We start from the raw sequence: 13,294 nt of genomic DNA on the forward strand, positions 1-13,294 counted from the left end.
CTCAGCTATTTAAAACTGTGTAAGGATGAGTCCCTGTAGGTCCCCATATTGATATTCACAATGAAACTTTACTTAAAATTTCTTAAAAGTTGCATGTTTCTCCTGTAATGTGTAAACTGCATGCAGGATCTCTTTATCTTTCATTTTGTATATCTTTAAAAAAACTTCCTCTTCAAAAGACTGATCTGTTGTTTCTCCATTTTCAGGTGATTGAAAACTCCTGAGGCATTACCTGGACTAGAATGGGTAGTGAAGACCCATGTCAGGTATGTTAAGGTGGCTTTCTATTAAAGACCATGTAACTGTATCATAACTGTAAAACAGTTATGCTACGAGGTGGCCTATAAGGTGGTCAATGGGTTAATCTTTCTTGTGGTCATTTGTACCTTATTTACAACATGACCACACTTACATGTCCATACTGAATTTACATCTAATGGTTGATAAGGCCAGACAAGATCAACTTGGATCTGTTGAATCCCACTCTGTTTATCCTGTTAATAACCTGATGAGACAGTATTCCACTTGGAGTTCATTGGTTGCAAGCAACGAAGTGGCTAATGTAAATAAGAAACTTTATTAGAAAGGTGTTAGGGGCTCAGCGTTTAGTGTGAAGGCTAAAAAATCTGGTGTGGGAAATGTAGTGGCTACAGGGAACTGGGACAACAGTGGTAGACCAAAGGAACGATCTTGAAACAAGGACTGGCTCCTTGGGCACAACTCAAACTATGTCGGGTCTCTTTCAGCCTCAAGATTCAGGTTTTAGAGAGGGAATATCAGACTGGATTAGCTGAGTCACATGCATAAGAAAAAACCAATTCCTCAAAAGGCAGTTAGGGAGTTATTAGGAAAGGGAATGGATGCTGGGCAGACGAGAAACAATTTTACCCATATTTTACAGAAGTAACTTAGACCTAATGAAGTTAAGTAACTTCCCAGGGTCACATAATTAGTATGGCTAGTACTCAAGCCCAAGATTTGTGTTGCCAAAACCTGTCATCTTAACCCTGTACTATACTGTCCTTAGTCTAGGGAAAGGGTATTTCTTATACTTAGGAGATCCTTCATAGGGATAATTGTGGTATAGAAGAAAAGACATGGAGCCTACAGAACACTTTTCCTAAAGTTTAACTCCCTGGTTTGTGTAGTTGGGGGCTGTGACAACAGTGAACTTTCCTGTTAATTGAAGCCATTAAGCAACTAACTGACTGATTTTTCTTTCTGCTCTGAGTGAGGTGTTAGGATTAGGATGACACTGAGGAGAAAGGCCTAACTAGGTAAGCCAAAGGCACATAGAACCTTTCAGAGTGAAATTTGACTTCTTGGAATTTCTTTTTCTTCCAAACCTACCTCTCAGCCTCTGAGAGATCTGGAAGCTTTAAGGAGGGGCATGTGTGCTGAACAAGTTTCTGGGCACCTGACAAGTCCTAAGTTTGATGTTGGTCACATGAATGGCTAGGAAATTTAGCAGGGGGGAATCCCTGAATGTAGAGAATTTAGTCTCAACTCTTCCTAGGGTAGTCTGAAGAAGAAAAATGGATTAGAAGTTGGGTGAAACCTTTCATCAGGACTGTGCTTGGAAAGGCAGGTTCTGTTGTTTGTGGACCCAGGCCTGCTGGTGTTCTGCCTGTTCTGGACGTGTAGCTTCGCCCATTGACCCAAGTGTTTTCTGTAAAATTCTGTCACTCGCTACCTGTGAACTTTATTTATTTATTTGTTTGTTTGTTTGTTTATTTTTTTATTATTATTATTTTTTAAGGTGGAGTCTCAACTCTGTTGCCCAGGCTGGAGTGCAGTGGTGTGATTTCAGCTTACTGCAACCTCTGCCTCCCAGGTTCAAGCGATTCCCCTGCCTCAGCCTCCTGAGTAGCTGGGATTATAGGCACATACCACAACGCCTGGATAATTTTTATATTTTTACTAGAGATGGGGTTTCACCATGTTGGCCAGGCTAGTCTTGAACTCCTGGCTTCAAGTGATCCGCCCACCTCAGCCTCCCAAAGTGGCTAGGATCATAGGCGTGAGCCACTGCGCCCGGCCAACCTGTGAATTTCTATTACAATTCTGTAAGCTTTAGAGACAGGCAAGATCAAGATTGGGTATCTGTCCTGGCTCTGGTTCATGTGAGCCTTTGTCACCTTAGTCAGAAACAAAACCCTTTCAGTGCCTCATTTATCATCAAATGAAGTTGATGATAATACCTGACATTTATCACTGTGTGCATCATAATATCCTAACAGAGTTAATAAGTATCTCATTTGGTCCCTTTCTACCTTTGTTTCTGTTTTGAGGAAAAATTCACACAGCATAAAATTTACAGTTTTAAAGTGTACAATGCAGTAGTTTTAAGTATATTTGTACTGTGCAACCATTTCCACTATTTAATTCCAGAATATTTTCATCACTCTAAAAATAAATCTTGTATCTGCTAATAGTCACTCCCAACTCCCCTCTCTCCCCAGCTGTTGGCAGCCACTAATCTTTCTGTGGGTTTGCCTATTCTGACCATTCCATATAAATGGAATCATATAATATATGCTTTTTGGAATTGGCTTCTTTGACTTTGCATAGTGTTTGGTTCATCCAGTTGATAGCATGTAACATAGTACTTCATACTATGCATAGGAAACATTACTTCCAAAAGCAGCCCGTTTCATTAGAGATGGCTCTAAATATTTTATCTCTCATTTTGAATGAGACCTATACCTCAGTAATTTAAACTGAATCTGCTTTGGACCCCTGAAGCAATATCCTTTCAGGTATTTGAAGATTGTTTTCATTGCTGTGTCTTTCCCATCTCTAAAAATTTTCTTGGCTTGGCTGTGCACGGCAGCTCATGCCTGTAATCCCAACACCTGGGGAGGCTGAGGTGGGAGGATCACTTGAGGCCAGGAGTTCAAGACCAGCCTGGACAACATAGCAGACTCTGTCTCTACAAAAAGTAAAAAAATTAGCTGGGTATGATGGCTTGCACCTCTAATCCTAGCTACTCAGAAGGCAGGGGCAGGAGGATCACTTGAGTCTAGGAGTTCAAGGTTACAGTATACTATGATCACATCACTGTACTCCAGCCTGGGTAGAAAGTTTTTGAAATATTATTGGTCCCAATAAAATACATTTCCTGCATGCCAAATGTGGCCTTTAGCCTACCAGTTTGCAACCTCTGGTTAGCTTCTGTTAGTATAAATTAAAGGTCATGTTAGCTTTTTTTTTTTTTTTTTTTTTTTTTTTGGAGACAGAGTCTTGCTCTGTTGCCCAGGCTGGAGTGCAGTGGTGCGATCTCCGCTCACTGCAAGCTCCGCTGCCTCCGGGGTTCACGCCATTCTCCTGCCTCAGCCTGCTGAGAAGCTGGGACTACAGGCGCCCGCCACCACGCCCGGCTAATTTTTTTGCGTTTTTAGTAGAGACAGGGTTTCACCGTGTTTGCCAGGATGGTCTCGATCGCCTGACCTCGTGATCCGCCCGTCTCGGCCTCCCAAAGTGCTGGGATTATAGGCATGAGCCACCGCACCTGGCCGTGTTAGCATTTTTAAGTGATTCTTTTTGGACAGACATAACTGTCCTAGTGGCAAAGAAGTTTAGAGTTTTGGGGGAGTTTTAAAATAACAACTCTATTGAGATAGAATTAATATACCATACTGTTCTCTCATTTAAAGTGTACAATTCAGTGGTTTTTAGTATATACACAGAGTCATTCAGTCATCACTATGGTCTGTTTGAAATGTCTTTATCAACCCAAAAAGAAACCCCATGCCTTTTGTCTGTCTCCCACCAATTTATCCCCTCCAGCCATAGGCTACTACTCTGCTTTCTGTCTCTATAGACTTGCCTGCTGTGAATATGCACTAAAGATGACAAGGGTTTAGCCTCCAGAAGACTAAGACCAAGGGTTTAACCAGTCACAGAAGACCACTTTCTGTATGATTTCATGCAAATGAAATTTCATACAAATGAAATAATACAATAAGTGGTCTTTTGTGACTGGCTTCCTTTTTTTTTTTTTTGAGATGGAGTCTTGCTCTGTCACTCAGGCTGGAGTGTAGTGGCATGATCTCAGCTCACTGCAACCTCTGCCTCCCAGGTTCAAGCGATTCTCCTGCCTCAGCCTCCTGAGTAGCTGGGATTATAGGCACGCGCCTCCATGCCCGGCTAATTTTTGTATTTTTGGTAGAGGTGGGGTTTCACTGTGTCGGCCAGGCTGGTCTGGAACTTGTGACCTCAGGTGATCCGCCTACCTTGGCCTCCAAAGTTTGGGATTATAGATGTGAGCCATCATGCTCAGCCGACTGGCTTCCTTTCACTTAGGATGTTTTCAAGGTTCATCCATGTTGTAGCATGTATCAGTACTTTGTTCTTTTTTTTTTTTTTTTTTTTTTTTTTTTTTTTACTGTTAAAAGCGATTTCACTGTATGCATATACTACGTTTCATTTATTCATTCATCCATTGACAAGCATTTGGATTGTTTCTACTTTTTGGCTATTACGAATAATACTGCTTTGAATATGTGCATATAAGTTTTTGTGTGGACATGTTTTCAGTTTATTGGGTATATACGTAGAAGAATTCCTGGGTTCTGGGTCATACTGGGACTCTGTTTAATTTCTTTTTTTTTTTTTTTTTTTTTTTTTTTGGGAGACAGAGTCTTACTCTGTCGCCCAGGCTGGAGTGCAGTGGCGCGATCTCAGCTCACTGCAACCTGTGCCTCCTGGGTTCAGGTGATTCTCCTGCCTCAGCCTCCCAAGCAGCTGGGACTACAGGCACGTGCCACCACACCTGGCTAATTTTTTGTATTTTTAGTAGAGACGGGATTTCACCGTGTTAGCCAGGATGGTCTCGATCTCCTGACCTCATGATCCACCTGCCTCAGCCTCCCAAAGTGCTGGGATTACAGGCGTGAGCCACCGTGCTTGGCCCAAATTCATTCTTTTACATGTGGATATCCCATTGCACCATTTGTTGAAAAGACTATTCTTTCTTCATTGAATGGTCTTGTCGCCCTTATCAAAAATCAGTTAACCACAGATGTATGTAGGTCTACTGCCTTTTGAAGTAGTTATTACCTAAAGTGGTAATACAATTTCTGGCAGTAGCTGTTCAATAATAAATAATAGCCGATCAGATTATTTTTACATCACTGAGAGTTTGTAAGTGATAGAGCTAGGATTTGATCCCAAGTATGGGTGACTACAAAGCATGCCTTTATTTTCTGTATTATACTGCAGGCTGCTAAAATGGGAATGAGGCTGTTCTAGCTGCCATGCCTGGTCATAGGTGGTGGTTTTCCAGAGACTCAGAGGCTGCGCTCTAGCATGCCCATCTCCCACCATCAACTTCCTCCCTTCCTAGCCCTCTCTTCCCCCACCACTGTCCATAGTCTCCAGGGTGGACACTTGGCAGTGACAGTTACTACTGAGGGAATACTCTGACCCTTCCTTACCTACAGTACAGATACAGGCTTAGGGTTTGTCCCGCCTTTATACTCTCTTCCACCAAATCCCATCTCCTGTCCCAGGCTAAGAATGAGGTTAGAGATGCTTTAACACCTGGTAGGACTTTGTGGCCACCAAAGATACGGATTAGAGTGTGTTAGGCAACACATGGGCTCACTGTCTTCTTGATATGTTTCTGTACTTTGTATGACACTACAGAGGCTGCTGTTTGCTGGCGGTACTACTAGTAAGTAGTCATTTTCATTTTTTCCCCTCATTTTGTTCTCAGTTTGTGCCATCACTGATCTTGACCACATTTAAAAGAAGAGGAAAGTGAGATAGGGAAAATAGGCAGCTTTGCTTGGCTAAGGGAGAAGAGCCCAATTTGAATGCCTACTGTGTGTCCCTGTTTTTATAGATTAGGCAACTGATACTGGAAGAGGTGAGGTAATCTACCCCATGGTTGCACAGCACGTTAGGACAGGGTGCATATCAACATTTTTGTACAGCAAAGTCCATTTTCTGTGCTGAAAGCTTGCTGCATCTGTAATTCCAAATTTCATTGACCCTAAGAGACTGCTTATTGTAAGTTGTGTCTTTAAGTGCTGGAAAGAGAGAGAGAGAGAGACAGACAGACAGACAGAGGAGAGAGGGGAGAGGGGAGAGGGAAGGGGGGAAGGGAGGGAGGGAAGGAAAAAAGCTGCCAATTAAGCTGACATAGTGGTTTCTTTTCACATCAAATACAAGATGCATCCTGAAAAAAATATTATTACTGCATTTTGTGAATTCAGACATGTAGTGACTATTTACTCTGTGCCATGTAGTTTTCTCTACCAGTGAGGTAAATGTTACCCCATTTTCACACATGATGAAACTGAGACCAGAAAATTTTAAATAGGCCAGGCCTGGTGGCTCACCCTGTAACCCCAAGGCAGGAGTATCACTTGAGTCCAGGAGTTCGGCACTAGCCTGGGCAACATAGTGAGACTCCCATCTCTACAAAAAAAAAAAAAAGGTAGATGTGGTGGTGCACGCCTGTAGTCCCAGCTACTTGAGAGGCTGAGTCAGGAAGATTGCTTAAGCCCAGGAGGTCAAGGCTGCAGAGAGTCATGATCATGACACTATACTCCAGCCTCTGCCTCAAAAAATACTAATATATCTATAAAATAATAAATTAAAAAATAGTTACAATAGTGTATCATCATGTTCTCTTGCAGAACTGAATACCAGGGAGCCTGGAGGAGCTGCCTGAGAAAGGCTTAGGGAGGGCCAGAGAAAGGGGATAGCATTTAAGTTGCATCTTAAAGGATTACCAAAATTTGCCAGGCAGACAAATGGATAGTTTAGCATAATAACACTTTATTATAGCTTTAAGCAGACTAATTTAATGAATTAATTAGAGGTGAGGTCTTGCTTTGCCAGCCAGGCTGGAGTGCGGTGGTGTGATCATAGCCCGCTGCAGCCTTGAACTCCTGGGCTCAAGCTGCCCTCCTGCCTCATCCTCCCAAGTAGTTGGGACTACGGGCATGGACCACCATGCCCACCTGACTTTTTTTTTTTTCTTTTAATAGAAACAGGTCTCTATGTTGCCCAAGCTGGACTCAAACTCCTGGCCTCAAGCACCTTCCCAGAGTGGTAAGGATTACAGGTATGAGCCACCATACCCTGCCTAAGCAGACTACTTTCAAATTCTGCCTCAGTTTCAAGTCTCAATTTCATCATTTGTAAAATGGGGTAATATTTACTTCACAACATCATTGGGAAGATCGAGTGAGCTAATGTATATAAAACATTCGCCGGGCGCGGTGGCTCAAGCCTGTAATCCCAGCACTTTGGGAGGCCGAGACGGGCGGATCCCGAGGTCAGGAGATCAAGACCATCCTGGCTAACATGCTGAAACCCCGTCTCTACTAAAAATACAAAAAACTAGCCGGGCGACCTGGCGGGCGCCTGTAGTCCCAGCTACTCGGGAGGCTGAGGCAGGAGAATGGCGTGAACCCGGGAGGCGGAGCTTGCAGTGAGCTGAGATCCGGCCACTGCACTCCAGCCTGGGCGACAGAGCAAGACTCCGTCTCAAAAAAAAAAAAAAAAAAAAAAAAAAAAAGAAAACATTCAACAGGCCAGGCACAGTGGCTCACGTGTGTAATCCCAGCACTTTGGGAGGCCAGGGTGGGTGGATCACCTGAGGTCAGGAGTTTGAGACCAGCCTGACCAACATGGAGAAACCCCATCTCTACTAAAAACACAAAAAATTAGACGGGCATGGTGGCACACGCCTGTAATCCCAGCTACTCTGGAGGCTGAGGCAGGAGAATCGCTTGAACCTGGGAGGCAGAGATTGCAGTGAGCCAAGATCGCACCATTGCACGTAACAAAAGCGAAACTCCATCTCAAAAAAAAAAAAAAACTTTCAACATGACACGTAGTAAGCACTAAAATATTAGCTATAAATAGAGATTGGAAGAATAAGTTGGTGCTGATTTTGGAAGCTACATATTAGTCAAGGAGTTTGAACTTTATTCTAAAGTTTGAGCTATTTAATGCCTTAAGCATGAGACTTACATCACATCTGTTTACCAGTGTGCCAGCAAGGTAGGGAAAATAAGGGAAGGAAACTTTCTGTAAAGTGGCGCTACTTCTTTGTGGGAGAGTGAAGGAGATATTCTCCCCTTGTTGTCCTCCCGCCTTCCCTTCTGCCTGAAGGCCTTTTAATTCCTCCTTTTTCAGAAAGGAGATTCATCTCTCCTGTCTGGTACTTGGGTTGTTTGAGGATGAGATGTCTGGACTGCCTGATGTTATGGGAATCTCCTCATGTCGTATTCCTTTCACCCACCCTGTGAAATGGAAACCAAAACTCCTGAGTGTCTACTAATAGAAACTTTGCACTTAACAAATTGTTAAAAGTCCTCAATGGATGAGGTCCCTGCCTCCATTTTAAGCTCTTAATTATGTGCTAATTCTGTGCTGGAAGTATCATATACAGCAAGCTTGTCCAACCTGTGGCCCAGGACGGCTTTGAATGCAGCCTGACACACATTCATAAACCTTGAAACATGATGAGATTTGTCTGCAATTTTTTTCTTAAGCTCATCAGCTGTCGTTAGTGTATTTTATGTGTGCCCCAAGACAGTTACTCCAATGTAGCCCAGGGAAGCCAAAAGATTGGACACCCCTGAATTACACAGTATCATTCTCACAAACAACCCAAGTACCAGCAATGATTATCCGTGGCATACAGAGTGAGAAATGTATGTCTAGAAGTTGAGATAACCATAGAGTCCAAGAGATGGAGATTAGACTGAAGTCTTTATGCTCCTCCTCAGCTGCTGGTCTTCTCTGTACCTAGCTAGGGTGGCCACATGATCAGCTTATACCGAAGTAGTTCCTGGCTTTGGTGTATAGGACTGGTACCCCTGGCTTGGTGTCCAGATTCCTGAAGTTAAAAAGCTTGGATTTTGGGCTGGGTGCGGTGGCCCACGCCTGTAATCCCAGCACTTTGGGAGGCCAAGGTGGGCAGGTCATGAGGTCAGGAGTTTGAGACCACTCTGGCCAACATGGTGAAACCCCACCTCTACTAAAAACACAAAAATTAGCTGGACGTGGTGGTGCGCATCTGTAATCCCAGCTACTTCGGAGGCTGAGGCAGGGGAATTGCTTGAACCTGGGAGGCGGAGGTTATAGTGAGCCACAATGGCACCATTGCACTCCAGCCTAGGCGACAAGAACAAGACTCCATCTCAAAAAAAAAAAAGACTTGGATCCTTATGAGCCCCTCCCCTCTTCTCTTCAGACCCACATGTACCTCCTGCTCCCCAGATTAATAGTCGTTGCATGTTTAAAGCTAGCAAGCATCTGATGAATATTTAATAGCATCAAGCAGACAGGCTGCAAACAGCTGTCTTGAGATAGCAGCTGCTTAGAGGGAGGAGAGGAAGTACACAACACTGCCTTAACTACCCGTTCTTTTGTTCCCTGGCCTAGAAGCTAGACCTGGCTTTTCAAGGCCCCTTAGGAGCACAAGCCTTTGGGGGCACTGCACCCTAGTCCTATTGTAGCCTGATTGCTGCCCTCAGCTCCTAAGGAGGCTGCCTTCAAGCAGGAGACTCAACCCTTTTTGGGAGGTAATGGGGAAGAATGTTCACTGACCTCTAGAATCCATTTTCCAGTCCCAGAGCTGGAGGTCTTCTACTCTATTGTCTATTCTGGCTCTGAAGCTGAGGATGCAGTCTCATCTAGTGTTCTGCAGACTGCAGCTCACTCTCTCTGTTTTTTTGGTTTGTTTGTTTGTTTTGAATGTAGTTTCTGCTTTCGTGTACAGCTCTCTCTTCTAAAAGGAGAGAGACGTGTATCTGAAAGGGATGTGAATTTCATAGCTGTGCTGCTGAGGTTTAGCTTCTTGGCATTCTGTGATCACAGATTCCCTAGCCTCTCACCAGTGACTGTACTTCTCATTCCTAGCCGGTACTGTGGTGATTGTATTTGCATCTCAGGCAGGGAATGGGCCGATAGGAGTTCTCATGTACACAAGCTAACCCCATCCTTAGACCTTGGGGAGCTTCTTGCTTCAAGGAGGCCTTGTCACTTTCAGGGGAAATTGGGGGTGGGGGGGTTGTCCAGGGACTCCTTAAAAAAGACAGCTTAGTTGAGATGTTTCTAGATAGAGTGTGAGGCACAGCCAGTCTATCAGCCCAGATTAATCAGCTAAAAAGGGCACCTTGCCAGAAATTTGGGTACTATTTCTGATCTTAATATTGCATTAAGATGCCTAAATTGACTGTTCCCTTGTCAACCTCAGGGTAGCCAGTCTCTTTCTTCTAGGCATTGTGATGTGTGTGAAAACTTGAGATAGAAGAGTTTGGGTTCAGATACAGGGCTAATTATTCCCAGGGATCTTCTAACTCCAGCAGCCTTCATGGTTCCTATTCATGGCCTAGCTTTAGGTATAAGATGGTTGCTCCTCAGGTCTCAGGCTCTGGGGTTGGAATGTAGCAAACACATTCTGCATCTGCCTTTGAGAAAGAGAAATATCTTATGCTCTGATGTGATTATTTTTAAGCTTCTCTCCAGAAATCAGTACAAATGTCTCCTTTCATTCTTTTTAAAAATACATTCACTATTGTACATTAAACACCTACTATGTGCTAGACACTGGGGATCCAGTGGCTGGTGAACGATATAAAATGGTCCCTGGCTTCATGGAGTTTATAGTCTATTTGTGGAAATAGACATTAAACAGATAATCTCGGCCGGGCGCGGTGGCTCAAGCCTGTAATCCCAGCACTTTGGGAGGCCGAGACGGGCGGATCACGAGGTCAGGAGATCGAGACCATCCTGGCTAACACAGTGAAACCCCATCTCTACTAAAAAATGCAAAAAACTAGCTGGGTGAGGTGGCGGGCGCCTGTAGTCCCAGCTACTGGGGAGGCTGAGGCAGGAAAATGGCGTGAACCCGGGAGGTGGAGCTTGCAGTGAGCTGAGGTCCGGCCACTGCACTCCAGCCTGGGTGACACAGCGAGACTCTGTCTCAAAAAAAAAAAAAAACAGATAATCTCATAAATAACATAATTTCAATTGTGTAAAGTTCTACAAAGAACAGAACAGTGCGATGAGGGTATACAACCTACTACTGTGGTCTTCCTTGAGGAAATGATGTTTAAGCCAACATCTGAAGGAAGACTTAGCTAGGCAGAGGGCTTGGGGAAAGGACATAGAGCAGCACTTTATAGGCAGAGGATAGGACTGAAGCAAGTTGAAGCCAAGGTAAGAATCTGGACCTTTTGGCCGGGCACGGTGGCTCAAGCCTGTAATCCCAGCACTTTGGGAGGCCGAGACGGGCGGATCACGAGGTCAGGAGATCCAGACCATCCTGGCTAACATGGTGAAACCCCGTCTCTACTAAAAATACAAAAAACTAGCCGGGCGACCTGGCGGGCGCCTGTAGTCCCAGCTACTCGGGAGGCTGAGGCAGGAGAATGGCGTGAACCCGGGAGGCGGAGCTTGCAGTGAGCTGAGATCCGGCCACTGCACTCCAGCCTGGGCGACAGAGCGAGACTCCGTCTCAAAAAAAAAAAAAAAAAAAAAAGAATCTGGACCTTTTTTATTTTTATTTTTGAGACAGGTCTTGTTCTGTCATCCAGGCTGGAGCACAGTATCAAGATGATGGCTCATTGCACCCTCAACTTCCCAGGCTCAAGTGATCCTCCACCTCAGCCTCCCAAGTAACTGGGACTACAGGCAGGTGGCTAATTTTTTCTATTTTTTGTAGAGACAGGATCTCAATATGTTCCCCAGGCTGGTTTCGAACTCGTAGGCAAAATTGATCCTCCTATGTTAACCTCCCAAAGTGTTGCGATTATAGGTGTAAAGTCCACCTAGCTGGACCTTACTCTTTTTTTTTTTTTTTTTTTTTTAAGAGATGGGGTCTCAGGGGCCAGGTGCAATGGCTCACACTTGTAATTCCAGCACTTTGGGAAGCTGAGGCGAGTGGATCACCTGAGGTCAGGAGTTCAAGACCAGCCTGGCCAACATGGTGAAACCCTGTCTCAACTAAAAATTCAAAAAATTAGCTGGGCGTGGTGGCGGGTGCCTGTAATCCCAGCTCCTCAGGAGTCTGAGGCAGGAGAATTGCTTGAACCCGGGAGATGGAGGTAGCAGTGAGCCAAGATTACACCACTGTACTCCAGCCTGGGCAATAAGAGCAAAACTCCGTCTCAAAAGAAAAAAAAAAAACCAGATGGGGTCTCACTACAGTGAACATAGCTCATTGCAGCGATCATAGCTCACTGCAGCTTCTACCTCCTGGGCTCAAGCCGTCCTCTCACCTCTGCCTCCAGAGTAGCTGGGACTGTCGGCATGGGCCACCACGCCCAGCTTATTTTTTAATTTTTTGTAGAGACAAAGTATCACTGTGTTGCCCAGGCTTGTCTTGAACTTCTGGCCTCAAGCAGTCCTCCCACCTCGGCATCCCAAAGTGCTAGAATTACAGGTGTGAGCCACTGCACTTGGCTGACTTTAAAAAAGCAAAGTTTCATAGAGTTTTGGTTTCCAATTCACAGGGTGGGTGAAAGGAATAGGATATGAGGAGAGTCCCTTAACACATGGCAGTCCTAACATCCCGCTGAAGACAACTAAATGGGAGGAGGGGGGGTGTGGAAAATGAAATTATTCAATGTCTGATTTTTAAACTTGCTGATGAGTGGAGAATGATTGTGGAGACCTATTAAGAAACTTGCTAGTCTAGGCAAGAAATAAGAAAGGTCTAGCCGGGCATGGTAGCATGTGGCTGTAATCCTAGCTACTCGGGAGGTGGAGGCAGGAGGATCTCTTGAACCCAGGAAGTAGAGGTTGCAGTGAATTGAGATCGTGCCACTGCACTGAGCCTGAGTGACAGAGTGAGACTGTCTTACCAATAACAAAAAAGGGCTATAGTAGAGTAATATTGCAAATGTAGAGAAGGTAAATGAATTCAAGAACTTTTGCCAGGCACAGTGGCTCATGCTTGTAATCCTAGCACTGTGGGAGGCCGAGGCGGGTGGATCACCTGAGGTCAGGAGTTTGAGACCAACCTGGCCAACATGGTGAAACCCCGTCTCTACTAAAAATACAGAAATTAGCTGGGCGTGGTGGCGCGTGCCTGTAATCCCAGCTACTTGGAAGCCTGAGCGAGGAGAATCACTGGAACCCAGAAGGCAGAGGCTGCAGTACTGGAGCTGAGATTGTGCCACTACACTCCAGCCTGAGCAAAAGAGCGAGACTCTGTCTCCAAAAAAATATATATATATATCTTTTAGGAGATAGAATGAACATAGTAGGGTTCCAGGTTACTGACTGGAACAGCTAGGGAGATGGTAGCGCCATTTAAAAG

At 44.6% G+C, this 13,294-nt stretch overlaps 1 protein-coding gene across 1 annotated transcript in view; it reads left to right on the top strand.

The window, feature by feature from the left end:
- Window positions 1-13,294, top strand: part of KHDRBS1 (KH RNA binding domain containing, signal transduction associated 1) — a 44,582-nt gene that overhangs the window by 29,700 nt on the left and 1,588 nt on the right. The window contains exon 10 of the transcript XR_746877.2: window positions 207-266. The gene's annotated coding sequence lies outside the window, so the exon portion shown is untranslated. The remainder of the gene's footprint in view (window positions 1-206; window positions 267-13,294) is intronic.

Source organism: Rhinopithecus roxellana, chromosome 12, assembly GCF_007565055.1.
Source record: "Rhinopithecus roxellana isolate Shanxi Qingling chromosome 12, ASM756505v1, whole genome shotgun sequence".
Classification (NCBI taxonomy): Eukaryota; Metazoa; Chordata; class Mammalia; order Primates; family Cercopithecidae; genus Rhinopithecus; species Rhinopithecus roxellana.